At 38.7% G+C, this 27,238-nt stretch overlaps 1 long non-coding RNA gene and 5 gene segments (V, D, J or C); 3 read left to right on the top strand and 3 right to left on the bottom strand.

The window, feature by feature from the left end:
• Positions 1-453: 453 nt before the first annotated feature.
• LOC307047333 lies at positions 454-2,322 on the bottom strand. Its single transcript, XR_013810393.1, has 2 exons — positions 2,270-2,322; positions 454-1,046 (listed from the first exon to the last, which is right to left on the bottom strand). It is a non-coding gene; the product is annotated as an uncharacterized lncRNA (long non-coding RNA).
• Positions 2,323-2,973: 651 nt separating this feature from the next.
• On the top strand, positions 2,974-3,452 carry LOC307046478 (Ig kappa chain V region K-25-like). The segment is given in 2 exons: positions 2,974-3,025; positions 3,118-3,452.
• A 6,156-nt stretch (positions 3,453-9,608) lies between these two features.
• Positions 9,609-10,148, bottom strand: LOC307046479 (Ig kappa chain C region, B allele-like). The segment is given in 2 exons: positions 10,121-10,148; positions 9,609-9,931 (listed from the first exon to the last, which is right to left on the bottom strand).
• Positions 10,149-12,080: 1,932 nt separating this feature from the next.
• Positions 12,081-12,556, top strand: LOC307046480 (immunoglobulin kappa variable 4-1-like). The segment is given in 2 exons: positions 12,081-12,132; positions 12,225-12,556.
• An 11,013-nt stretch (positions 12,557-23,569) lies between these two features.
• Positions 23,570-25,662, bottom strand: LOC307046481 (immunoglobulin lambda constant 6-like). The segment is given in 3 exons: positions 25,647-25,662; positions 25,406-25,531; positions 23,570-24,160 (listed from the first exon to the last, which is right to left on the bottom strand).
• A 447-nt stretch (positions 25,663-26,109) lies between these two features.
• On the top strand, positions 26,110-26,588 carry LOC307046482 (immunoglobulin kappa variable 4-1-like). The segment is given in 2 exons: positions 26,110-26,161; positions 26,254-26,588.
• Positions 26,589-27,238: the final 650 nt, after the last annotated feature.

The following is a 27,238-nucleotide window of genomic DNA, read 5'->3' on the forward strand; positions in this document are numbered from 1 at the left end:
ATATATTTATAAAGTATTTTCATTTTCAAAAATGGAAGTTGAAACTTCTATTGACATGTGCAGAAAATGACCCTATAGTTTTTCTTATATATACCTATATATGATTAGTTTTGTTCTTACCCTAACTTTTGTTTTATTTTTTTCTCCAGTTTTCTTTATTTCTTTGTACTCCTTCATTTCTATACGTTTTTGACGCAATAATGCCAATGTTATATTAGGATGATTCACAGGAGGGCTACTTCCCATCAGCTATGCTTCAGCCCTCCCGCTTCTGCTAATTGTGTTAATCTTTGTGTGTTTGTATGAATTTAGCAGAATAAAATAATAAAAATAAATAATAGAAACTGTCCAACAGTCATAAATTATATTAATATAATACAATGTTTCATACTGAAGGTATTAATACATCTTTCTCACAATGAACATATGAATTAAAGAAATACAAAGACAGTGTCTCATTTTAATCAACATTTTTATTTAATGATGGTTTAAAGCTCAAGCCACATTTGAGATGAATGATGAGTTTCTGTTGGAGTGAAACAAATGAAATCCAGTTGAATTGTGAGCTGATGAACAAACAGGAGAATATGCAGGAAGTGAGGATTAGAGAGCAACACTAAAAACTGAACAGAGACAGCAGCAACATGTGAGCAGAGGAGATGTGTGTCTTCATGAAGATCTCCACCAAAGAAGCTGCTTCCTCTCCAGACATGAAGTGATGCTCTACTCCGAGCAGCGGGCAGGGTCCATGCTTTGAGTGACAGGGCTCTGTCCACTCAGACTGGCCTCACAGCTCACTGAGCCCGCCCCCCTCCAGCGCTCTGCAGGGAGGCTCAGGGTGCTGCTCCAGCTGTAGCGGCCGTCGCTCCCCAGGACCTCCGGGCTGTGGGACGCCCCTGAGGAGCTGCTGCTGCCCCCCAGCTTCCAGCCCAGCCTCCAGGTGGAGGGGAAGCCCCCGCTGGCCAGACACACCACGGTGGCACTGCCCTGCTGCAGCTCCTCTCTGGAGGGGGGGAGGACGCTCAGGGTGGGCTGCTGCACACCCACTGGAGCAGAGAGGGAGGGGGGAGGAAAAGGGAGAAATTAGAGAGAAAACTTGATTATAAGGTCCTTTTTTGATGTTGTCATTTTGCTGCTGTCAAATCCTTGTGTCAGTACTTTACGATACCAGTCACCTCTGTGGAAACATTGGTATCACTGCCTTTTTTAATTTGCATTTGATTGTTTTATGTCTTTTACAAATGGACCTTCAGTCTCTTCAATAAAGCTGATGATGATGATGATGATGATGATGATGAGGAAAAGTAACAAACTTGTGTTTTCTTTCGAAAGAACATCCATAACATTCATCTGTTTGCAACTTACACATTATTTATCTCATATATCATATTCCAATGACTTGTATCTAGACTCTCCTTGCTCTATTGTATCTGTGTTATTGTGCTGCTCTGCTGGAGGAGCCTGTGACCTCAGATGCTCATTGAAGTATCTGCACTGTAGCTATGTACACATGACAAGAAAAGCCTTGAATCCTTGAATCCTTATATTTGATCAAATGAAACAGAATAAGTTGTGCTGCTGTTACTCTCATAAATCACTCAGGATCAGACCCCCACATGATTCAAGTGTGAATGACTGACTTTGTGTAAAGTGTGCAAGCTAAAGATTCATTGATAATAATGATTGAATATCTTCACATGTGTGATGATGTTCTTTAAACTGACAGAGCTGAACGTCTCAAGTGAAAACAGTTCAAACATTTATCATCTGTCTCTTTCACTTCCTTTTCACTGTATGTCAAATCAATGAACCGTGAACACGACGACAAGCTGCATTAACTGATACAATCACACGTTTCAAATGAATCCATATTTAACTAGAATTCAACAAAATCGTTGATATTTTAATAAACAATAGATAAATAATGTAAATAAATACAATATTGTGAACTACAAATGTAAAACTGAATGTGGCGGAGACGTCACGCTTTAACAAATCTTCATAAATACATTTTTTTAGTATAAAGTCATTATGATAATAAAATATAATATAGAAAATAAACAAGTTATTTGCTTTAAAAATGTATTTGTAAGAAACGAACAATTAATATAGAAGTCTGCAAAGGTTCCTTTCAGATTACAAGAGGAGCTTAATAAACATTTTTTTTTAAATTGAATCTAAAAAAATGTGAAGTTGAGTCTCATTTAATAATTAATGAAAGTTATATATTTGCTAAAAGTTGAATAAAATACAAATCTCTGGTACTTACAGTCAACGATGAGTTTGGTTCCTCCACCAAAAGTCCACCACAGTGATACAAACTCATTGAGTGGCCGTACAAAAACCTCCTGCTCTGTCAACAAGCATGTATCACTGAGAGAGCTCCCTGATCTCACTGATAACAGAGACACATATACAGTTTTTAAATCAACAAAGCTTTTCTAAAGATATGGATTACATATCTGGAAGAATTAAAATGATTTATGTCATTTTTCATCACTTTTCTACACCTGGCAGAGAAACCATTACAGTCTGCTACACAACTAACTTTGTCAGTTTTATATTAGTTTCTACACGGTTAAATGAACATGAGGCTTTGAAATAATAGTTATCAACAAATGTATTTGAAACAGAACTGAAACATGTTATTTATCTACAGTGAATCTCTGCATGTATGTTAATGTCAGACAAACAGACATATCATACCAACCACAGTGGAGACAAACTCAAATCCTCATCTCCACTCCTGATATAAATCTGTTCTTCCATTCAGATGATAGACGGTGTAAATCCAGACAGTGTTCCTCCTGGTTTCGTGTCCCACGTTGCCTTCAGTGTGCTGAGAGCAGAGACATCATTTCCATAGAGAGGAGGCTTTGCATGGTCAGCTGATCCTCCAGTGAACTGAGAAGGTTTATAGTCCTGTGAGTTCAACACTGCAGGACTCACATCTGTCAGTCAGCAGAAAGCACCATGACTCTCATCACCATCCTCATCTGGACGCTGGCCTGCTGCTGTTTCACAGGTTCATTCACTCAGCAACATTTCAAACATCATGTGCTGCCTTTCCTCTCCTTTCTTTCTGCTGAGAAATCAATCATCTGTTTTTGTGTGCAGGATGCAGCGGTCAGGTGACTGTGACTCAGCCTGCAGTCGAGACGTCTGCTCCAGGATCCACCGTCACTCTCACCTGTAAAACCAGCACAGATGTTTACTTATATGACGATGGCGATCAGGCTATGTACTGGTATCAACAGAAATCTGGACAGCCTCCAAAGCTCTTAATAACACTAGTGAGCACACTTGAATCAGGAACAGAACCTCGGTTTAGTGGCAGTGGAAGCGGCTCTGACTTCTCTATGACCATCACTGGACTGAAGGCTGAAGATGCAGCAGTTTATTACTGTCAGAGTTACCATGAAATCAACAGTGGTAGCGTGTTCACACAGTGATTTGTCGTCGTACAAAAACCTCCCTCAGTCAGACTGCAGAGACTCTGAGCTGTTACAGCAGGAACCACCTGCAGCTGCTGAAGAGGAAGAGACTGACACAGCCCACTGAACTCAGAGCTGACAGGAACCCACCCAGCACTATTCACTTCTTATTCTTAAATATACAGATGTTAATGGATTAATGAGATTAAACCCAGTCCAAAACACATTCTATGTAAAAGCAGCATTACACACAAACCTTATTGTGATCTCTGCTTCCCCGAATTAAAACAACAAACGCTCTTTAGCTTTTCCCCACATGTCTCCACTCGGTGTGCTTCACAGCAGGAGCATCTCTGGCCTCTCTGGAGTTATTATTTAATCATTATTATAAAGATCCTGATTCAAAATGACAAAGATCAATCTAATGAAGTCTTTAAAATGTTAAACTGTGGCTGATTAAAACCCTCTTATTCACATCAATCAATGAACTGATCCATTAGTTAACCTCAAATTCACATCTTAGTTCAAAACTTCAGGTTTTCTAACAACCAGTTTCATTGAAGTTTCCTGAAATGTTTTTTTGTTCCATTATTGAAACCAAAAACAGCAGGAACATCCAAGAGACGTTGAGTTTGAACATGATTTGACCCCTGACCCCCCCTGAGACCACCAGTGCAAAGCAGAGGCTTTAGGACTAGCAGACGTGCATCAGAATCAGAATCAAGTTTATTACCAGATACTTTGACACATACAAGGAATTAGCTTTGGTGTCTGGTGGTACGAACATAAACAATCTAAGAAAATAAGTTGCAATAGTAGGTACAAAATATAAAGATAATATAAATAAGTATTTACGACACATTTTTATTTAAAAGACCTTACAAGTGAAACAACTAAAACACTTAGGACAATTAATATATGACAATATATGGCAAACTACAGTGAATTATATTTAAAGTGGAGGGCTGTGCAGACATGTGTGAAATGCGGTCAGAGTTGAGCATGAACATGGCTCTAGAGACCATTCAAATATTAAAATGTTCAGCTCCTTCAGGACATGTGTGCTATGACTTCACTCGTTTTTGACATTTATACTTTTTACAAATATACCGCTTTTTAAACTTTTATTTGTACGATGTAACCCAATGTGAGTATCCTTCAAATCCTCTTTTACCTACACCGTGTTTAAAATGCTGCTCCTTCAGAATACTTTCAGCTACAGACTTCATTCCAACTTTGAAACGGTCACAAAACGTTCAGCTATTACATTTGTTTTCAGCTTTTTGATATATTTTAGAGTTTCTAACTCATCAACGTTTAAGTTTTGTATAATGGTTGTCTATGGGATGGACTCTTCAGGGCTACACTCTCAAAACGAATTCAGGCGACCTTTCACCTCCACTTAATTAAATGCATGGTTGCAAGACAAAAACGTGAGTTAATTGATTTAGATAAACATTTTAAGTTGCAAACATTAATTTATAAGTTGTGTTGACGTAATAATGTTGGTTATTACATCAACTTAATATTGTGTGTAATTTGAACTCTGATTTCTGCGTTAATTGACTTAAAACTATATTCAAGCTGTAGTAAGTAATGCAATTGGCTTGATAACTTAATTGTTCTACACCTTGAGAGTTAAGGATTTCAAGTCCACTCCCACTTAACATGTCTGGACAAGTTCCGGCAGTTAAGACAAACAGAAATATACAAAGGACATTTTAAGGTGAGTGTCATCTTTGGTCATTCAAATACAGTAGATAGCCTTGATGCACTGTCTAGGCAAATTGCTGTTTGACCAAAATTAGCAGCCTTTGAACTGTGAATAGTTCTGTGAGAGGATACAAAATAGTAGAGGCTACTGTGAGAGTAAAAATACTTTGGTCACTATTGTGATATCGCTTTTGTTTTTTAATGAATCTTGGTGAAGCAGATCAAGGACATGCTTCTTGAGGTAGGATCGTTATTGAGAGTTGTCATTGAAATGCAAGTTGTTGGCAGTCACCCATTCAGAATATATTCATTTTGGTCATTTCTCTTTTTTTCCTTTTTCAAAAATAGCACAATACAATTGAAGTACGCAGAGAACTATAGCCATCCGCTGCCTTGTCGTGTACCTTGGAGAAAAGGAAGAGGACATTTTCAAGGAGTTTAGCGACGTCATTAAAAATCTTGAAATAACATAAAATCCAAGGAAAAAAGCGCTGCTCTCTGTCAGTTACATTTTGAAGCATATTGCACTTTTGGCCAAACCCCAATCAATAATATCTGAGCAACGTTCAGCATGGATAGGTGTTGACAGCAATGGCAAGGGAAAAGGATTGTGTACAATTTGAAAAGTGGCTGCTGCTCTTCACTTAACCAGTTCACATATTGTATGGAACCTGCAGAAAAGATGAGAAGATCTTGCACGGTTGTGATTGACCAAATCTGTCCACATGCATTTAAACACTAGGCAAAGTACTCAAAACCACCTCTGTGTGTCTTCAGGACCACATTGCCATGACGACACACACATGCAGACTCAATAGGTGAAAACAATACCAGCGTTGCTTTAGCAGCTGGTAATAATGGCTCTGAATTAGCTAAGAGTGACAGTTTAAAAAGTATGCAATTACCTAATTCATTATCTCTTATGCGCTAACCTATGATTTAATGTGCTTCAAAAGGACATGACTATCACCTTCATCAGTGACCGGTCCACCTCAGGATCTGACCATACGATGGCAACCATCGTTGTCGAGGGAAACAAATGAATGAGCAAGCATTCTGCGTTAAATGTGTTCATACTGTTTGAAATAATGACTGTCGGCAGTGTAAACATCTTTGTTACATCTTTTGTCAAATTGATGTGTGTGATCTGCAGATTGGTTCCATTGAAAGTTTGTTTCTGTAGTTTTACAAAAACTTTACAGATGTGACTTTGGCAATGGTTTTAAATATGCAAAGGCATCTAACTTCGTTGTGATGGCAGCATTTATTTGCTGTGTCCCCAGCATGGTAATATGGCTAATGTGTTTATTTATTATTTGTGGGGCAAATTCAATTTGTGTTATTTATCTTTTTTTTCAAGATTTAAATGAAGCTCAGCGCAAGTTCTTTCAGGAAGACTGGGTGTATATACATTCACTCCGCAGCTGCATATAATCAGCTCATCACAGGCGTTCTCTTTAACCTATTACATTTCACCTCATTCTCCAGCAGCCAATCAGCGTGCTGCAGCCAAACTATAAAATGGTTCTCCTCTCTCCTGCAGTCAGCTGTGATTTCAGGTGTGCATGCACCTTATCATATGGCATGTGTCAGTAAATGTTCAAACAAAATGAATTCTCTCGTGATCGAAACATCATGTGTTGAAATAAACAACTGTAGTTCAAAATAAAAAGTGAATTGCCTAATATTTTTGTTGTGGAATCAATTAATTTCTTTCTTCAAAGGCAAAAACATGAAAAAGCTAAGAAAAAAACCGATTGAATAAAATATATTTGGAGAAACTTAATTTATAAATGGTTGTCAACTTAAAAACGTGCGTTCACAATGATGGTAATTAAGTACATACAACTTAAAATTCCTTTTAAATCATGTGGTAAAACAAGTTGGAACAACTTAATCTTTTGAGTAATCAACTTCAAAACTTGTGTTTATGCTACCTATTATAAAGTAAGTGGTAATTAAAAACACCTCTGATTGTAGAGGAAAAGCCTTCTCCCCTAACTCAAATAACTTTGTTGCTTTAAGACAATTTCATTAGAAGTTGTCTTAACTCAATAAACATCGATCAAACTGTTGCGTTGATTTTCTTTGTTGAGCCGAGGCATTTGTTTTTAGAGTGTGCTGTGCGGTGTGAGGCTGGAAAAAGGAGTCTTTTTTATTCTGGTCCTTGGTCTTGGAATGACCTTCAATCAAGCCTCAAACTGAGGGCACTTGTCCCTATAGCCTGTTTTAAATTGAAGTTGTCTGAGGTCCTTACCACCAGCTGCTCTTGCAGTAATAAGTAGTGTACCTTTCTTACTGTCCTAATGTGCACAATGTAGGGACTGCTTTTTTGTCTTTTATTTTTTTAGTTATGTTCTCTGTATTTTATATGTTTCTGTTTTGTGTTATGTGTCACGTTGCTGCTATCCTACAAAAATGCTTTACAAATCATATTTATTATTTAATAAAAATAAAAAAAGATTCACATTGTTTTTCTTTATGTTTCAATATCGCGATAAATATCGTACCGTGGACTTTTTATCACGATATTATCGTACCGTGAGTTTTTGGTATCGTTACATCCCTAGTCATTAGCGTATGAATGAAAGCTGAGACCATGACGTTCTGCTCCCACTTGAGGTCCTGGGTGATGATGGTGCCCAGAAAGCAGAAAGACTCCACAGCAGAGACTGGGGAGTCCTTCAGAGTGATGGGGGCCGGTGGGGCTGATTGAGAGCGTTTAGCTCCAGGTCCCTGCACCAAGTAAGGGGTCATGAAAAGAGCTAAAGGTGGAGAACAGATTCAATCTCACATCAATATGAAGTTGTTCTGAACCTGGACAGCCAGCAGAGGGCAGCCTGCTGGGACAATAAAGTATATCTCTTATATTTATGTTATTAAGCACAGAGGCCTTTGGTAAACTGAACAGAGAGAAACAGCAGAGAGTTGAGGAACAGAAAGTTTCTACATGTTCTCCATGAGTCCACAGGGAGATGTAGCCTCTACTTCCTCCACCTCCTCTCTCTCTCTGTTTCTCAAGGACAGGTGTCTGTGTGACGTGTGAAATGTCATTTGCATGATTGTAATGCTTCACTGCTCCTCACAGCTTTAAGGTCTTGTGTCACGTAGAGTCTGAACCGTGTTCCTGCACTCATCCTGAAAACTGGAGATCATGTTGTCAGTAACTCTGCTTGTCATGTTGGGCTTTCTGTGTCAGGGTGAGAGACTTTGAAAATGTATCATCTGAAATGATAGGAGTAATGTATGTGTGGTTCAATGTTTGTCTTTTCTTTTCATGTTTGCATCCAATGTGCTTTGTCTTTAACTCTTTCTGTTATCATTTAAACTGCTGCTCCATGTTGTTGTTTATCTAACATTTCACTTCTCATTTCAGAGTCTTCTGCCAACAAGTTCCTGACTCAGACTGACACATCCAAGACTGTTAGTCCTGGAGGGACTGTGACCATCAGCGCTACAGGGAGCTCAGATATTGATGATGATCTCAGTTGGTATCTTCAGAAACCTGGACAGGCTCCTAAACCTCTTATATACTCATCATCAACTCTGTTCTCTGGAACTGAGCCTAGATTCAGTGGTACTAGATCTGGTACTCAGTACACTTTAACCATCAGTAACGTTAAGGATGTTGATGCAGGAGATTACTATTGTCTGGGTTACCATGGTGGTGGCGTGTTCACACAGTGATTTAGAGCCGTACAAAAACCTCCTTCAGTCTGAAGTGAAGTGTCCTGCTGCAGCTGCAGAGGTGAAGAGACTGAGAGGAGGAGAACTGGTCCAGTGAACACAAGAGTCATCAAGCAGAACCACCATGAATCCAGATAAAGCTGAAACACACTCACACACTCTTCAACACCGTGTTTAAACTATATTAATGTGACCCTGAACACTGAGCTGACAGGAACTTCACCAAACACTAACTCCATATTCACACTATGTTGAAAAAATAAATACTTAAAAATCTAAACATCTACTCTCAGCTCAGATTAAAGGCTGATCTTATTTATGAGCCATAAACTTTCTGCCTCACTAAAAACCAAGTTCACATTTGGATCAAATTCTTAATCACGATAAAACAGTGTAGTAACTTTCCTTCACCACCACGTCAATTTCATTTCCAATTAAAAAATAAATATCCAAAGCTTTATATTGTTCTGCTGATAGAAGTGCAGAATGTTATAAAACCTTTTAATGTCTCACTACTTTAAATAAAACACCAAACACTTCATCATGTTATTTATCATAGAAAGCTTTATTAGGAACATCCTGAATCATCAACATGACAGTTACTAAGCACACTCTCATCTCTGCTGAGCTTCACACATCACTCTCTAAGTTGTTGCTGTCCAACACTTTACAGCAGTGTTGTTCTCGGCCACACAAAGCTTCACTTTCCTCTCCAAACATTAAAGCTCCTGATGATCAGAGCAGCATGTGTTCTCCTGGGCTCCAGCGGCCCCTCTAGCCCTCACACTGGCTCCTGTGGAGGGACTGGGTCTGGCTGTGGGCATGATGGAGGACCTTGCAGGAGTACAGCTCTCCTGACATCCAGCGCTCCTGGCTCAGGCTCAGGCTGCTGCTGCTGCTGTAGAGTCCGCTCTTCTCCTCCTCCGAGCTGCTCAGGACCCCCTCTGTCACCTGTGTGCCGTCCACCTCCCAGCTCACCATGGCTCCCTGAGGAGAGTAGCCGGTCAGCAGGCAGGCCAGCGTGAGCGAGCCCCCAGAGAGCTGCTCAGAGGAGGAGGGGGCCAGCAGAGAGACGGAGGGCCTGAGCATGGAGCCCGCTGCAGGGGAGAGAGACACAAGGAGTAGATGAACTTCCACTGAGGGACAGACGCTGTGAGACAGAGTCCATACAGGACACATTCAAACATTCAGAGGCTTTACTGTCATATGCACCGTAGCTGCAGTGAATCAGAACCAGAGTCAGAATACCTTTAGTAGTCCCACAGAGGGGACATTCACGCTGTTACAGCAGAAAAGAGCCAGAGAAAGCTTCATGTTACGAAGAAGCATGCATACAAAAGTATTCAAGAAAAAAAAAGTTATAATATAATAAAAAATTAAATAAAAAGTTACACAATTTACAAAAAACACATCCTGTAACAGTTCTGAGGATTTAGCAGCCAGGTACATATTGCACATATTGCACATATTGCACATATTGCACATATTGCACATATTGCACATGGCGATGTAGATAAGCCAATGAAAAGCCCAAGGCTCCTCCAACAATGCAACATACAAATATGTAGGACATAAAACAATAAAAGATATTTTAAAAACATTCAAATAGTGCCAGAACAAACAGAATGAGGAAGGAAATGAGGGTTTGATAAATAAAATCAAATGTTAAACTTGATGTTTGGAGTTAGAGTGTTATTCTGTAGCTCTCATCAGAACAAGAATTATACATTGAAGGTACAGGACAGAGAAAGTGGGGGTCAGCTGTGAGCATGAGCTGTGATCACAAGAGGAGCTGAGGCATGGGAGAACACGAGGGTTTCATTCATCAAATCAAACGGTGATACTTTATATCATTCTGCCATTTAAAATAATGAATCTTCTTCTTTGGCACTCATCCAAACTCCTGAAGAGTTACATGAAAGTATGCAACGTAATGAAGGTGTTCATGTCATGATCATTATATGAAAAGCTTTATCTCTGCTTTACAATGTTTCAGAATGAATAACTAATCTCTGCAATCATTTACTGTTAAGAAAAACAAAAAGTAACATCTTCTACAGTTGAAGACTTTGTCATCTGTTTGTTTCACTTCCTTTGAACTCTTTGAAACTAACGGACTGTGAACGCACCCTGCAGCGACTCTGAATGTACAAAAACACACTTTCATTTGTTTTAACGGATCCTCAGCAGATTTTATATGAAACACTTGTTGAATGTTCAAATATATAAATATTAAAATGCAAATCACAATTAGATGTTATGACATAGCAGCTGTTCTTTGGTCAATTGTGAGCAAAAAATGTGTTTATATCTTATTAAAAAAGAAAAGTAAAACGTACATATAATTCACCGTAACATCTTCTTCAATATTAAATAAAACTAACTTCGCTTAATGTTTTTAAATTCTTCAGACAAGCTTTATAGATGTAAAAAAATATCAACATAATGTATAATATACAAAATAATGTCTTGATTTATCATATTCTGATGCAAAAGGAAATGTAATGTTTTGTGTTAGAAAATTCAAATCTCTGGTACTTACAGTGAACGATGAGTTTGGTTCCTCCACCAAAAGTCCACCACAGTGATACAAACTCATTGAGTGGCCGTACAAAAACCTCCTGCTCTGTCAACAAGCATGTATCACTGAGAGAGCTCCCTGATCTCACTGATAACAGAGACACATATACAGTTTTTAAATCAACAAAGCTTTTCTAAAGATATGGATTACATATCTGGAAGAATTAAAATGATTTATGTCATTTTTCATCACTTTTCTACACCTGGCAGAGAAACCATTACAGTCTGCTACACAACTAACTTTGTCAGTTTTATATTAGTTTCTACACGGTTAAATGAACATGAGGCTTTGAAATAATAGTTATTAACAAATGTATTTGAAACAGAACTGAAACATGTTATTTATCTACAGTGAATCTCTGCATGTATGTTAATGTCAGACAAACAGACATATCATACCAACCATAGTGGACACAAACTCAAATCCTCATCTCCACTCCTGATATAAATCTGTTCTTCCATTCAGATGATAGACGGTGTAAATCCAGACAGTGTTCCTCCTGGTTTCGTGTCCCACGTTGCCTTCAGTGTGCTGAGAGCAGAGACATCATTTCCATAGAGAGGAGGCTTTGCATGGTCAGCTGATCCTCCAGTGAACTGAGAAGGTTTATAGTCCTGTGAGTTCAACACTGCAGGACTCACATCTGTCAGTCAGCAGAAAGCACCATGACTCTCATCACCATCCTCATCTGGACGCTGGCCTGCTGCTGTTTCACAGGTTCATTCACTCAGCAACATTTCAAACATCATGTGCTGCCTTTCCTCTCCTTTCTTTCTGCTGAGAAATCAATCATCTGTTTTTGTGTGCAGGATGCAGCGGTCAGGTGACTGTGACTCAGCCTGCAGTCGAGACGTCTGCTCCAGGATCCACCGTCACTCTCACCTGTAAAACCAGCACAGATGTTAGAAGTTGTAGTGGTAGTCATTGTTTGTCCTGGTATCAACAGAAATCTGGACAGCCTCCAAAGCTCCTGATAAGATATGTGAGCACACGTGAATCAGGAACAGAACCTCGGTTTAGTGGCAGTGGAAGCGGCTCTGACTTCTCTATGACCATCACTGGACTGAAGGCTGAAGATGCAGCAGTTTATTCCTGTCAGAGTCTCCACCTCATAAACAGTGCTTATGTGTTCACACAGTGATTTGTCGTCGTACAAAAACCTCCCTCAGTCAGACTGCAGAGACTCTGAGCTGTTACAGCAGGAACCACCTGCAGCTGCTGAAGAGGAAGAGACTAACACAGCCCACTGAACTCAGAGCTGACAGGAACCCACCCAGCACTATTCACTTCTTATTCTTAAATATACAGATGTTAATGGATTAATGAGATTAAACCCAGTCCAAAACACATTCTATGTAAAAGCAGCATTATACACAAACCTTATTGTGATCTCTGCTTCCCCGAATTAAAACATCTAACGCTCTTTATCTTTTCCCCACATGTCTCCACTCGGTGTGCTTCACAGCAGGAGCATCTCTGGCCTCTCTGGAGTTATTATTTAATCATTATTATAAATATTCTGATTCAAAATGACAAAGATCAATCTAATGAAGTCTTTCAAATGTTAAACTGTGGCTGATTAAAACCCTCTTATTCACATCAATCAATGAACTGATCCATTAGTTAACCTCAAATTCACATCTTAGTTCAAAACTTCAGGTTTTCTAACAACCAGTTTCATTGAAGTTTCCTGAAATGTTTTTTTGTTCCATTATTGAAACCAAAAACAGCAGGAACATCCAAGAGACGTTTAGTTTGAACATGATTTGACCCCTGACCCCCCCTGAGACCACCAGTGCAAAGCAGAGGCTTTAGGACTAGCAGACGTACATCAGAATCAGAATCAAGTTTATTACCAGATACTTTGACACATACAAGGAATTAGCTTTGGTGTCTGGTGGTACGAACATAAACAATCTAAGAAAATAAGTTGCAATAGTAGGTACAAAATATAAAGATAATATTAATAAGTATTTACGACACATTTTTATTTCAAAGACCTTACAAGTGAAACAACTAAAACACTAGGACAATTAATATGTGACAATATATGGCAAACTACAGTGAATTATATTTAAAGTGGAGGGCTGTGCAGACATGTGTGAAATGCGGTCAGAGTTGAGCATGAACATGGCTCTAGAGACCATTCAAATATTAAAATGTTCAGCTCCTTCAGGACATGTGTGCTATGACTTCACTCGTTTTTGACATTTATACTTTTTACAAATATACCGCTTTTTAAACTTTTATTTGTACGATGTAACCCAATGTGAGTATCCTTCAAATCCTCTTTTACCTACACCGTGTTTAAAATGCTGCTCCTTCAGAATACTTTCAGCTACAGACTTCATTCCAACTTTGAAACGGTCACAAAACATTCAGCTATTACATTTGCATTCAGCTTTTTTATATATTTTAGAGTTTCTAACTCATCAACGTTTAAGTTTTGTATAATGGTTGTCTATGGGATGGACTCTTCAGGGCTACACTCTAAAAACGAATTCAGGCGACCTTTCACCTCCACTTAATTAAATGCATGGTTGCAAGACAAAAACGTGAGTTAATTGATTTAGATAAACATTTTAAGTTGCAAACATTAATTTATAAGTTGTGTTGACGTAATAATGTTGGTAATTACATCAACTTAATATTGTGTGTAATTTGAACTCTGATTTCTGCGTTAATTGACTTAAAACTATATTCAAGCTGTAGTAAGTAATGCAATTGGCTTGATAACTTAATTGTTCTACACCTTGAGAGTTAAGGATTTCAAGTCCACTCCCACTTAACATGTTTGGACAAGTTCCAGCAGTTAAGACAAATAGAAATATACAAAGGACATTTTAAGGTGAATGTCATCTTTTGTCATTCAAATACAGATAGCCTTGTAGTTGCACTGTCTAGGCAAATTAGTGTTTGACCAAAATTAGCAGCCTTTGAACTGTGAGTAGTTCTGTGAGAGGATACAAAGTAGTAGAGGCTACTGTGAGAGTAAAAATACTTTGGTCACTATTGTGATATCGCTTTTGTTTTTTAATGAATCTCGGTGAAGCAGATCAAGGACATGCTTCTTGAGGTAGGATCGTTATTTAGAGTTATCATTGAAATGCAAGTTGTTGGCAGTCACCCATTCAGAATATATTCATTTAGGTAATTTCTCTTTTTTTCCTTTTTCAAAAATATCACAATACACTTGATGTACACAGAGAACTACAGCCATCCGCTGCCTTGTCGTGTGCCTTGGAGAAAAGGAAGAGGACCTTTTCAAGGAGTTTAGCGACGTCATTAAAAATCTTGAAATAAAATAAAATCCAAGGAAAAAAGCGCTGCTCTCTGTCGGTTACATTTTGAAGCATATTGCACTTTTGGCCACACCCCAATCAATAATATCTTAGCAACGTTCAGCATGGATAGGTGTTGACAGCAATGGCATGGGAAAAGGATTGTGTAAAATTTGAAAAGTGGCTTCTGCTCTTCACTTAACCAGTTCAAATATTGTATGGAACCTGCAGAAAAGATGAGAAGATCTTGCACGGTTGTGATTGACCAAATCTGTCCACATGCATTTAAACACTAGGCAAAGTACTCAAAACCACCTCTGTGTGTCTTCAGCACCACATTGCCATGACGACACACACATGCAGACTCAATAGGTGAAAACAATACCAGCGTTGCTTTAGCAGCTGGTAATAATGGCTCTGAATTAGCTAAGAGTGACAGTTTAAAAAGTATGCTATTACCTAATTCATTATCTCTTATGCGCTAACCTATGATTTAATGTGCTTCAAAAGGACATGAATATCACCTTCATCAGTGACCGGTCCACCTCAGGATCTGACCATACGATGGCAACCATCGTTGTCGAGGGAAACAAATTAATGAGCAAGCATTCTGCGTTAAATGTATTCATACTGTTTGAAATAATGACTGTCGGCAGTGTAAACATCTTTGTTTAATCTTTTGTCAAATCGATGTGTGCGATCTGCAGATTGGTTCCATTGAGAGTTTGTTTCTGTAGTTTTACAAAAACTTTACAGATTTGACTTTGGCAATGGTTTTAAATATGCAAAGGCATCTAACTTCGTTGTGATGGCAGCATTTATTTGCTGTGTCCCCAGCATGGTAATATGGCTAATGTGTTTATTTATTATTCGTGTGGCAAATTCAATTTGTGTTATTTACCTTTTTTTTCAAGATTTAAATGAAGCTCAGCGCAAGTTCTTTCAGGAAGACTGGGTGTATATACATTCACTCCGCAGCTGCATGTAATCAGCTCATCACAGGCGTTCTCTTTAACCTATTACATTTCACCTCATTCTCCAGCAGCCAATCAGCGTGCTGCAGCCAAACTATTTAATGGTTCTCCTCTCTCCTGCAGGCAGCTGTGATTTCAGGTGTTCCTGCACCTTATCATATGGCATGTGTCAATAAATGTTCAAACTAAATGAATTCTCTCCTGATCGAAACATCATGTGTTGACATAAACAACTGTAGTTCAAAATAAAAAGTGAATTGCCTAACATTTTTGTTGTGGAATCAATTAATTTCTTTCTTCAAAGGCAAAAACATGAAAAACCTAAGAAAAAAAACGATTGAATAAAATATATTTGGAGAAACTTAATTTATAAATGGTTGTCAACTTAAAAACGTGTGTCCCGAATGAGGGATATTAAGTACATACAACTTAAAATTCCTTTTAAATCATGTGGTAAAACTAGTCGGAACAACTTAATCTTTTGAGTAATCAACTTCAAAACTTGTGTTTACGCTACCTATTATAAAGTAAGTGGTAATTAAAAACGCCTCTGATTGTAGAGGAAAAGCCTTCTCCCCTAACTCAAATAACTTTGTTGCTTTAAGACAATCTCATTAGAAGTTGTCTTAACTCAATAAACATCGATCAAACTGTTGCGTTGATTTTCTTTGTTGAGCCAAGGCATTTGTTTTTAGAGTGTAGAGTGTGTGACATCATCACTTAGAGTAGAGGGTGGTGCAGCTGCCTGGTTTGTCCCCCCCCCACTATAACTATGTCCAAGACAGTCGTACCATCACCAAAATCACACTGGTGTTTGTTTTTTCCATCTTATCGGAGAAGGATACTTTGGAAACCTCATATTTTAATTGGAAGACTTCTAGAACAATTTGAAATAAGCAATAATCTTATGGACTGGATTCTTGATTTTTTAACCAATAGGACACAAAGAGTGTGCGTGAATGGGACCTTATCTGATCAAGTCAGCTCCTCCACTGGCTCCCCACAAGGATGTATCCTTTCGCCACTATTATTTATACTTAAGGCTAATATGTGTCAAAGTAGGTGGGAAAATAGGACTATTTTAAAGTATACAGGTGACTCTGTAATTGTTAGTGGGCTCCAGGACAATGAGACCAGCCACGGCCCTGTCATTGACGACTTTGTCAGCTGGTGTGAGGAGTCCTACCTATAACTGAACATAAGCAAAACCAAGGACATGATCATTGATTTGAGAAGACATCCCCACATGAAGTCTTAACAATCGCAAATCAGAAAGTAGAATTAGTGCAATCATACAAATATCTGGGGACGATTATTGACTCAAAATTGAGCTCTGATCCAAAATGTGAAGCTGTGTGAAAAAGGGGGCACCAGCGTTTGTACTGTCTTAGGAAACTGCCCTATTTAACATTGACAAAAACATGATGATCATGTTTTATCGTGCTTTTATCGAGTCAATTCTGTCTTTTTCATTAATGTCATGGTTTGGTAACCTGACTTTAAAGAGCAGAAACTCTCTGAGTCAGATCATCAAGTGGTCCAGCAGACTGATTGGTGAGCCACAGCTAAACCTGGAGACCCTGTGCCTCAGGCAGTTACAGAGGTTATCCAGGTTAGACGATGACTCCCACCCTCTGCACTCAGAATTTAAGCTTCTTCCTTCGGGCCGGAGGTTAATTGTCCCACAGAGTAGAACGAAGCGGTATAAAAACTGTTTTATCCAAGCAGCTATTGCACAAATTAATACTTCATAGGAGTAGTGGATAGTGGTGGTCTAATGGATGGTGAGGTGGGCTGAAGATATGAAGATTGTGAGTTCAAATCCCACCAGGAACACCATCACTAGTGTGCCCTTGAGTAAGGCACATAGTCCTTAGTTACTCCAGGGAGAATGTCCTGCTAATTGTAAGTCTTTTTGGATAAAAGCATCAGCTAAATGAAATGTAATGAGTGTCACCCAGATGCCAATTTATGTATTGAATTTTGAATTTTGAATGTCCCTGTTTGTACAAGAGTTTTTCTTATTAAATGTTTTTGAAATATTTTGAGATTTGACGGAGCAGGGTGTACTTTTTATTAATCCTTTTATTATAGATATGTCTGTTGTTTGTGTTTGTTTTTAGAGTGTGTCAGGATGGATCCCTTGTCCTTTTTTCTGCAAACAAAATCTACCTACGGGTACAAATAAAGAACCTGAACCTGAACCTGAACCTGAACCCGAAGGTTTTCCATCTTCTCTCTAATGTTATGTTGGTGTCTCGTTTCGGTCATAACGCCATTTGCTGGTTTCAGAGTTATGTAACCGACCGTACTCAATGCGTCAGGTTGGGTAGTACTGTCTCTGACCCTGTCACCTTGGAGAAGGGAGTTCCACAGGGCTCTATTTTGGGGCCCTTGCTCTTTTTATTATATGTAAACAATATTTGTAATAAGATGCAATTTTCTACCTATCATTTGTATGCTGATGACACTATTGTATATTCATGTGCTCCTTCTCTGGATATGGCCGTTTCCAATTTAAAATCTGATTTGATCACGCTGCAGCATGCGCTTCTTGATTCTAAACTGCTATTGAACGGTAAGAAAACCAAAGCAATGCTTTTTTCTCCCAAGTCAGCGTCCTCTTGCCTCTTCATTGACACCCTTACTGGCGTTGAGTTTGTCGATACATACAAATATCTGGGCTTTTGGTTGGACAGAAATCTAAACTTTAAACACCACATTGAAGTTCTAACTAAGACATTGAAATTCACTGTTGGCTTCCTTTACAGACTTAAACGTTTTTTTTCAACTTCTTCCCGTAAAAGGTTGGTCTCTGGCTTATTCCTGTCCCAGCTTGACTACGATGATATAATCTATAGATTTGCCTGTCCCACTGTTTTGGCCAAACTTGACCCACTCTACCATGCTGCACTGCGATACATATCAAATGCACATATAGGACTCATCAATGCCCACTGTATAGCCTAACTGGATGGTCCTCACTTAGTATGCGTAGGATGCAGCATTGTTTTTTATTATTGTATAAAGCCATTTTAGGAAAGCTTCCACTGTACATATGTGCCAGATTTGCTCCAGTTTGTGACTCTAACAACCTCAGACCCAGTGCCTGGATACGGTTCCAGGTTCCTGCTGTGCGGACTGAGGCTGGAAAAAGGAATCTTTTTTATTCTGGTCCTTAGTCTTGGAACGACCTTCAATCAAGCCTCAAACTGAGGGCACTTGTCCCTATAGCCTGTTTTAAATTGAAGTTGTCTGAGGTCCTTACCACCAGCTGCTCTTGCAGTAATAAGTAGTGTACCTTTCTTACTGTCCCTAATGTGCACAATGTAGGGACTGCTGTTCATCTTTTCTTTACTTAGTTGTGTTCTCTGTATTTTATATGTCTGTGTTATGTGTAAGAACGTGTAACGTTGCTGCCTTCTTGGCCAGGTCAGCATTGTAAATGAGATTTTGTCTCAATGTTTTCATTTGGTTAAATAAAGGTTAAATACATTTAAAAAAAAATTATTAGCCATGGAAAGAGATGCACGATGCAACTTAGAGACAAAATGAGCAAAGAGAGAGGAGAAAATAGACCCAACAAGTCCACAAAGAAATGCAAAATGATGAGAAAGAGGCATGACGCCACAAAGAAGTGCTAAATGACTTCATAAAGAGGCAAAACAACTACAAAGAGACCCAGACAGACTCTAGATTGTTATACAGGGCGACTGCAAAGCGATAAAGACTCACAAGAGAACTTTGCTCCGATAAAGAAGGGACTTTTATGTCACTGTATCTCAGATTCAGTGCATGATGTGAAAGATTCAAATGTCTCTACATACTCCTGTTTCGACTCAAGAGGGCAGCATTGTTGTTTTTCATGCAGATGTAACACAGACAACTCTCAGAGGAGATTTGTTGGGCTTGATGCACAATTATCCAGTTTTTAAATAAGGTTATTGCTGGTTTTACTGCTGGTACTGGTAGTCTACATCCAGGGTGAGATACTGATTTGAGTCTACAGAGAGTGCATAAACCAGCCTTTACAGAAATAGGGTTAGTTTAGTTTAATGTTCAAACTGTTCTTCATATAAAATAGTTCACATTCAGTAGCTATGTTTTATTAGTCTGTCTCGGAGCTGTAGTGGATTTGAAATGAAAGTCACTCCCACCACCAAGAGCTGAAGATGCATGAAGTGACTGCTGTATGGGAGCTAATGTGGGCCTCATGTAGTCATACAAGAAACTCCCTGGTATGAAACAGCGTACAGAGTGCTGAGCTGTGACCTGACCTGAGGTTCTGATACGCACCACCGGCACAAACGTACAGAAACTACATGAGCCCCAGTCAGAGGGGAAGTGGAACTCAAATGTTCCCCTTTCCTAATCCAGATGTTCAATTATATACATAGTCACTAAGAGAAAAAGGTCATCTCTGATGAGAGATTAATGTAAAACAGAATCTACAGTGTGACACTATGTGACTAGTGCTGTGTTGCACATTTATTAACCAGGCAATACAATACAATGCATAGATCAGGGTGTCTCGTACATTTGTATTGGCCCTCATCAAATTCTAAAAGTATAATGGAATATGGCCCACACCTGAAACTTGAGCTTTTCTTATATCATACTTCTTAAATATATATGTTGAAATATATTACATAGTAGTATTCATGAGGTAATAAGCCCACTTTTCAAACACATTTAAGTTGAAAACATTTTCTCACAAATCTTATTTGATAAAAAAAGCACAATAACTTATTTGCAGAACAAGCTTGAAATATATACTTCATATTTCCCCTTATCTTAAGCAATCTGAGGCTTCTGTTTAAGGAATGAGCTGCAGACACTTTTTATAACAAAATAAATGAGACTCTATGGAGAGCTGTGAGCTTTTCTTCTTAAATCATATTCAGGTAACAAGCATGATTTACCTACATTTGATTGATTTAACTTATAACTTAATTTATGAGGCAAAATACCTCACCTCTAGTGAGTGGCCCAGCCCTTTGTATGTGTTTCTCTATGTGGCCCCCTCATTGAGTTAAAATCATCCAGTCTGGACAGACCTGTTAGATATTAGATGTCTCTCTGTTGCATGGCATGCTGTGTCTCTATTCAGTGGATTTGATAACAAGAAGGGACATCCTAGAGAATCCAACACTCAGTGGATATTGAGTTCAATGTAGATCGATTTGCCATCGGGGGAACTGTTAAACTGTTCATGAGAGACTTAAGAGAGAAGTGGAAACAAGGAAAGATGTTTGCAAAGAAAAGAACGTACCAAGAAGAGCATTACCCTCACATTGAAGAGTGACTCTGAATGACCAAATGATGTTCAAGAGATGTTAAACCGTAACTAAAACTCACCTCAACTGCATTTTGGTTCCTCAAGGACAGGTGTCTGTGTGACGTGTGAAATGTCATTTGCATGATTGTAATGCTTCACTGCTCCTCACAGCTTTAAGGTCTTGTGTCACGTAGAGTCTGAACCGTGTTCCTGCACTCATCCTGAAAACTGGAGATCATGTTGTCAGTAACTCTGCTTGTCATGTTGGGCTTTCTGTGTCAGGGTGAGAGACTTTGAAAATGTATCATCTGAAATGATAGGAGTAATGTATGTGTGGTTCAATGTTTGTCTTTTCTTTTCATGTTTGCATCCAATGTGCTTTGTCTTTAACTCTTTCTGTTATCATTTAAACTGCTGCTCCATGTTGTTGGTTATCTAACATTTCACTTCTCATTTCAGAGTCTTCTGCCAACAAGTTCCTGACTCAGACTGACACATCCAAGACTGTTAGTCCTGGAGGGACTGTGACCATCAGCGCTACAGGGAGCTCTAATATTGGTAGTACTCTCAGTTGGTATCTTCAGAAACCTGGACAGGCTCCTAAACTTCTTATACACTCATCATCAACTCTGTTCTCTGGAACTGAGCCTAGATTCAGTGGTACTAGATCTGGTACTCAGTACACTTTAACCATCAGTAACGTTAAGGATGTTGATGCAGGAGATTACTATTGTTTTGGCAACCATGGTGGTGGCGCGTTCACACAGTGATTTAGAGCCGTACAAAAACCTCCTTCAGTCTGAAGTGAAGCGTCCTGCTGCAGCTGCAGAAGTGAGGAGACTGAGAGGAGGAGAACTGGTCCAGTGAACACAAGAGTCATCAAGCAGAACCACTATGAATCCAGATAAACCTGAAACACACTCACAGACACTCTTCAACACCCTGTTTAAACGATATTAATGTCACCCTGAACACTGAGCTGACAGGAACTTCACCAAACACTAACTCCATATTCACACTATATGTTGAAAAAATCTATTCTTAAATATCTAAACATCTACTCTCAGTTCAGATTAAAGGCTGATCTTATTTATGAGCCATAAACTTTCTGCCTCACTAAAAATCAAGTTCACATCAGGATCAAATTCTTTATCACGATAAAACAGTGTAGTAACTTTCCTTCACCACCACGTCAATTTCATTGCCAATTAAACAATAAATATCCAAAGCTTTATCTTATTGTTTAAACTATATTGATGTCATTCAATTCAGTCTCTTTATGAGTGAGCTGTGAAAGTTAGATTCTTGTTGAACTATAGCCACTGATATCAACATATATTTAACAGTAACTTTATGAATGGCTGTACAAAACAATTAATGATATTACCGCAGTCCAAACATACGCAACACAATTTAAATCATTTGAAGTACTGTAAACACACAATGTTGTTGTTTACACTCCAGTGTGTATTTTAATAGATTGAGTATTTAAAAAACTCAATCTATTAAAATGTGTTGACATAGTAAAGCTTAAAACAGTACTGATCATGCACAACATTTTCCATAACCAAATGCCTACTAACATTCAAAAGCAGTTCCAAACCACAGTCAGGAAATACCCAGCTAGGCATCCTGACTGGTTGTGTAGCAAGCCCTGTAGAACAACCATCAAATCACAGCTGATCCATAAACGGAGTTAGAACGTGCAATGGACTTCACCCAGACCTTTCAAGTATCACTTGTCATCAACAATTCAAAACTTAATTAATAAAAAATATTCTATTTGCAGATTTCTCCAGCTAACAAATATTGGGTATTCCCGGAATCCTTTTTTTCTTTATTATTATAATTTTTTTTAGAACTAATACCTTCTCAGTTTGTTTATTTATTTAATATGGTCTACATTACTTTACATTTATTTTGTCCTTCTTATTTCTTTTCATCGTTATGGGGTTGAGTTATTATTTCAGCCCTGGAAATTGCCTTGCAATATTTGTATTGGTGTATATGAGTGCATGTGTGTACTTATACACTTGAACATGTGTATATTGTGTAAGTGTGAACATATGAATGTAAAAAAAGTCACTTGAAAATAAGTGTTCATAATGTTTATATGCATATATTATTATTAGCATTATTCATTTGCCAAGTACATGTGTAGATATGTATATATTTATATAGTATTTTCATTTTCAAAAATGGAAGTTGAAACTTCTATTGACATGTGCAGAAAATGACCCGATAGTTTTTCTTATATATACCTATATATGATTAATTTTGTTCTTACCCTAAATTTTAATTATTTTTTTCTCCAGTTTTCTTTATTTCTTTGTACTCCTTCATTTCTATACGTTTTTGACGCAATAATGCCAATGTTATATTAGGATGATTCACAGGAGGGCTACTTCCCATAAGCTATGCTTCAGCCCTCCCGCTTCTACTAATTGTGTTAATCTTTGTGTGTTTGTATGAATTTAGCAGAATAAAAAAATAAAAATAAATAATAGAAACTGTCCAACAGTCATAAATTATATTAATATAATACAAGGTTTAATACTGAAGGTATTCATACATCTTTCTCACAATGAACATATGAATTAAAGAAATACAAAGACAGTCTCTCATTTTAATCAACATTTTTATTTAATGATGGTTTAAAGCTCACGCCACATTTGAGATGAATGATGAGTTTCTGTTGGAGTGAAACAAATGAAATCCAGTTGAATTGTGAGCTGATGAACAAACAGGAGAATATGCAGGAAGTGAGGATTAGAGAGCAACACTAAAAACTGAGCAGAGACAGCAGCAACATGTGAGCAGAGGAGATGTGTGTCTTCATGAAGATCTCGAGCAAAGAAGCTGCTTCCTCTCCAGACAGGAAGTGATGCTCTACTCCGAGCAGCGGGAAGGGTCCATGCTTTGAGTGACAGGGCTCTGTCCACTCAGACTGGCCTCACAGCTCACTGAGCCCGCCCCCCTCCAGCGGTCTGCAGAGAGGCTCAGGGTGCTGCTCCAGCTGTAGAGGCCGTCGCTCCCCAGGACCTCCGGGCTGTGGGACGCCCCTGAGGAGCTGCTGCTGCCCCCCAGCTTCCAGCCCAGCCTCCAGGCGGAGGGGAAGCCCCCGCTGGCCAGACACACCACGGTGGCACTGCCCTGCTGCAGCTCCTCTTTGGAGGGGGGGAGGACGCTCAGGGTGGGCTGCTGCACACCCACTGGAGCAGGGAGGGAGGGGGGAGGAAAAGGGAGAAATTAGAGAGAAAACTTGATTATAAGGTCCTTTTTTGATGTTGTCATTTTGCTGCTGTCAAATCCTTGTGTCAGTACTTTAAGATACCAGTCACCTCTGTGGAAACATTGGTATCACTGCCTTTTTTAATTTACATTTGAGTGTTGTACGTGTTTTAAAAATGGACCTCTCTTCAATAAAGCTGATGATGATGATGATGATGATGATGATGATGATGATGAGGAAAAGTAACAAACTTGTGTTTTCTTTTAAAAGAACATCCATAACATTCATCTGTTTGCAACTTACACATTATTTATCTAATATATCATATTCCAATGACTTGTATCTAGACTCTCCTTGCTCTATTGAATCTGTGTTATTGTGCTGCTCTGCTGGAGGAGCCTGTGACCTCAGATGCTCATTGAAGTATCTGCACTGTAGCTATGTACACATGACAAGAAAAGCCTTGAATCCTTGAACCCTTGAATCCTTGAATCCTTATATTTGATCAAATAAAACAGAATAAGTTGTGCTGCTGTTACTCTCATAAATCACTCAGGATCAGACCCCCACATGATTCAAGTGTGAATGACTGACTTTGTGTAAAGTGTGCAAGCTAAAGATTCATTGATAATAATGATTGAATATCTTCACATGTGTGATGATGTTCTTTAAACTGACAGAGCTGAACGTCTCAAGTGAAAACAGTTCAAACATTTATCATCTGTCTCTTTCACTTCCTTTTCACTGCATGTCAAATCAATGAACCGTGAACACGACGACAAGCTGCATTAACTGATACAATCACACGTTTAAAATGAATCCATATTTAACTTGAATTCAACACAATAGTTGATATTTTAATAGAAAATAGATAAATAATGTAAATAAATACAATATTGTGAACTACAAATGTAAAACTGAATGTGGCAGAGACGTCACGCGTTAACAAATCTTAATAAATACATTTTTTTAGTATAAAGTTGTTATGATAATAAATAAAATATAATATAGAAAATAAACAAGTTATTTGCTTTAAAAATGTATTAGTAAGAAACGAACAATTGATATAGAAGTCTGCAAAGGTTCCTTTCAGATTACAAGAGGAGCTTAATAAACATTTATTTTAAATTGAATCAAAAAAAATTGAAGTTGAGTCTCATTTAATAATTAATGAAAGTTATATATTTGCTATAAGTTGAATAAAATATAAATCTCTGGTACTTACAGTCAACGATGAGTTTGGTTCCTCCACCAAAAGTCCACCACAGTGATACAAACTCATTGAGTGGCCGTACAAAAACCTCCTGCACTGTCAACAAGCATGTATCACTGAGAGAGCTCCCTGATCTCACTGATAACAGAGACACATATACAGTTTTTAAATCAACAAAGCTTTTCTAAAGATATGGATTACATATCTGGAAGAATTAAAATGATTTATGTCATTTCTCATCACTTTTCTACACCTGGCAGAGAAACCATTACAGTCTGCTACACAACTAACTTTGTCAGTTTTATATTAGTTTCTACACGGTTAAATGAACATGAGGCTTTGAAATAATAGTTATTAACAAATGTATTTGAAACAGAACTGAAACATGTTATTTATCTACAGTGAATCTCTGTATGTATGTTAATGTCAGACAAACAGACATATCATACCAACCACAGTGGACACAAACTCAAATCCTCATCTCCACTCCTGATATAAATCTGTTCTTCCATTCAGATGATAGACGGTGTAAATCCAGACAGTTCTCCTCCTGGTTTCGTGTCCCACGTTGCCTTCAGTGAGCTGAGAGCAGAGACATCATTTCCATAGAGAGGAGGCTTTGCATGGTCAGCTGATCCTCCAGTGAACTGAGAAGGTTTATAGTCCTGTGAGTTCAACACTACAGGACTCACATCTGTCAGTCAGCAGAAAGCACCATGACTCTCATCACCATCCTCATCTGGACGCTGGCCTGCTGCTGTTTCACAGGTTCATTCACTCAGCAACATTTCAAACATCATGTGCTGCCTTTCCTCTCCTTTCTTTCTGCTGAGAAATCAATCATCTGTTTTTGTGTGCAGGATGCAGCGGTCAGGTGACTGTGACTCAGCCTGCAGTCGAGACGTCTGCTCCAGGATCCACCGTCACTCTCACCTGTAAAACCAACCCTGATGTTTACACAGATAGTACTTATGGTCAATATATGTTCTGGTATCAACAGAAATCTGGACAGCCTCCAAAGCTCCTGATAAAATATACGAGCACACGTGAATCAGGAACAGAACCTCGGTTTAGTGGCAGTGGAAGCGGCTCTGACTTCTCTATGACCATCACTGGACTGAAGGCTGAAGATGCAGCAGTTTATTCCTGTCAGAGTTTCCACTACATAAACAGTGTTCGTCTGTTCACACAGTGATTTGTCGTCGTACAAAAACCTCCCTCAGTCAGACTGCAGAGACTCTGAGCTGTTACAGCAGGAACCACCTGCAGCTGCTGAAGAGGAAGAGACTGACACAGCCCACTGAACTCAGAGCTGACAGGAACCCACCCAGCACTATTCACTTCTTATTCTTAAATATAAAGATGTTAATGGATTAATGAGATTAAACCCAGTCCAAAACACATTCTATGTAAAAGCAGCATTACACACAAACCTTATTGTGATCTCTGCTTCCCCGAATTAAAACAACAAACGCTCTTTAGCTTTTCCCCACATGTCTCCACTCGGTGTGCTTCACAGCAGGAGCATCTCTGGCCTCTCTGGAGTTATTATTTAATCATTCTTATAAAGATCCTGATTAAAAATGACAAAGATCAATCTAATGAAGTCTTTCAAATGTTAAACTGTGGATTGACGTTTAGTTTGAACATGATTTGACCCCTGACCCCCCCTGAGTCCACCAGTGCAAAGCAGAGGCTTTAGGAGATGATGAGGCCGGTAGCGGAGGGGAAGAAGCTGTTCAGGGGGAGAGAGGCTCTGGTCCTGATGGAGAGAGGTTCTGTTCCTGATGGAGAGAGGTTCTGGTCCTGATGGAGAGAGTTCTGGTCCTGATGGAGAGAGGCTCT

The sequence above is a fragment of the Notothenia rossii genome (assembly GCF_949606895.1).
Source record: "Notothenia rossii genome assembly, chromosome: 7".
NCBI lineage: Eukaryota > Metazoa > Chordata > Actinopteri > Perciformes > Nototheniidae > Notothenia > Notothenia rossii.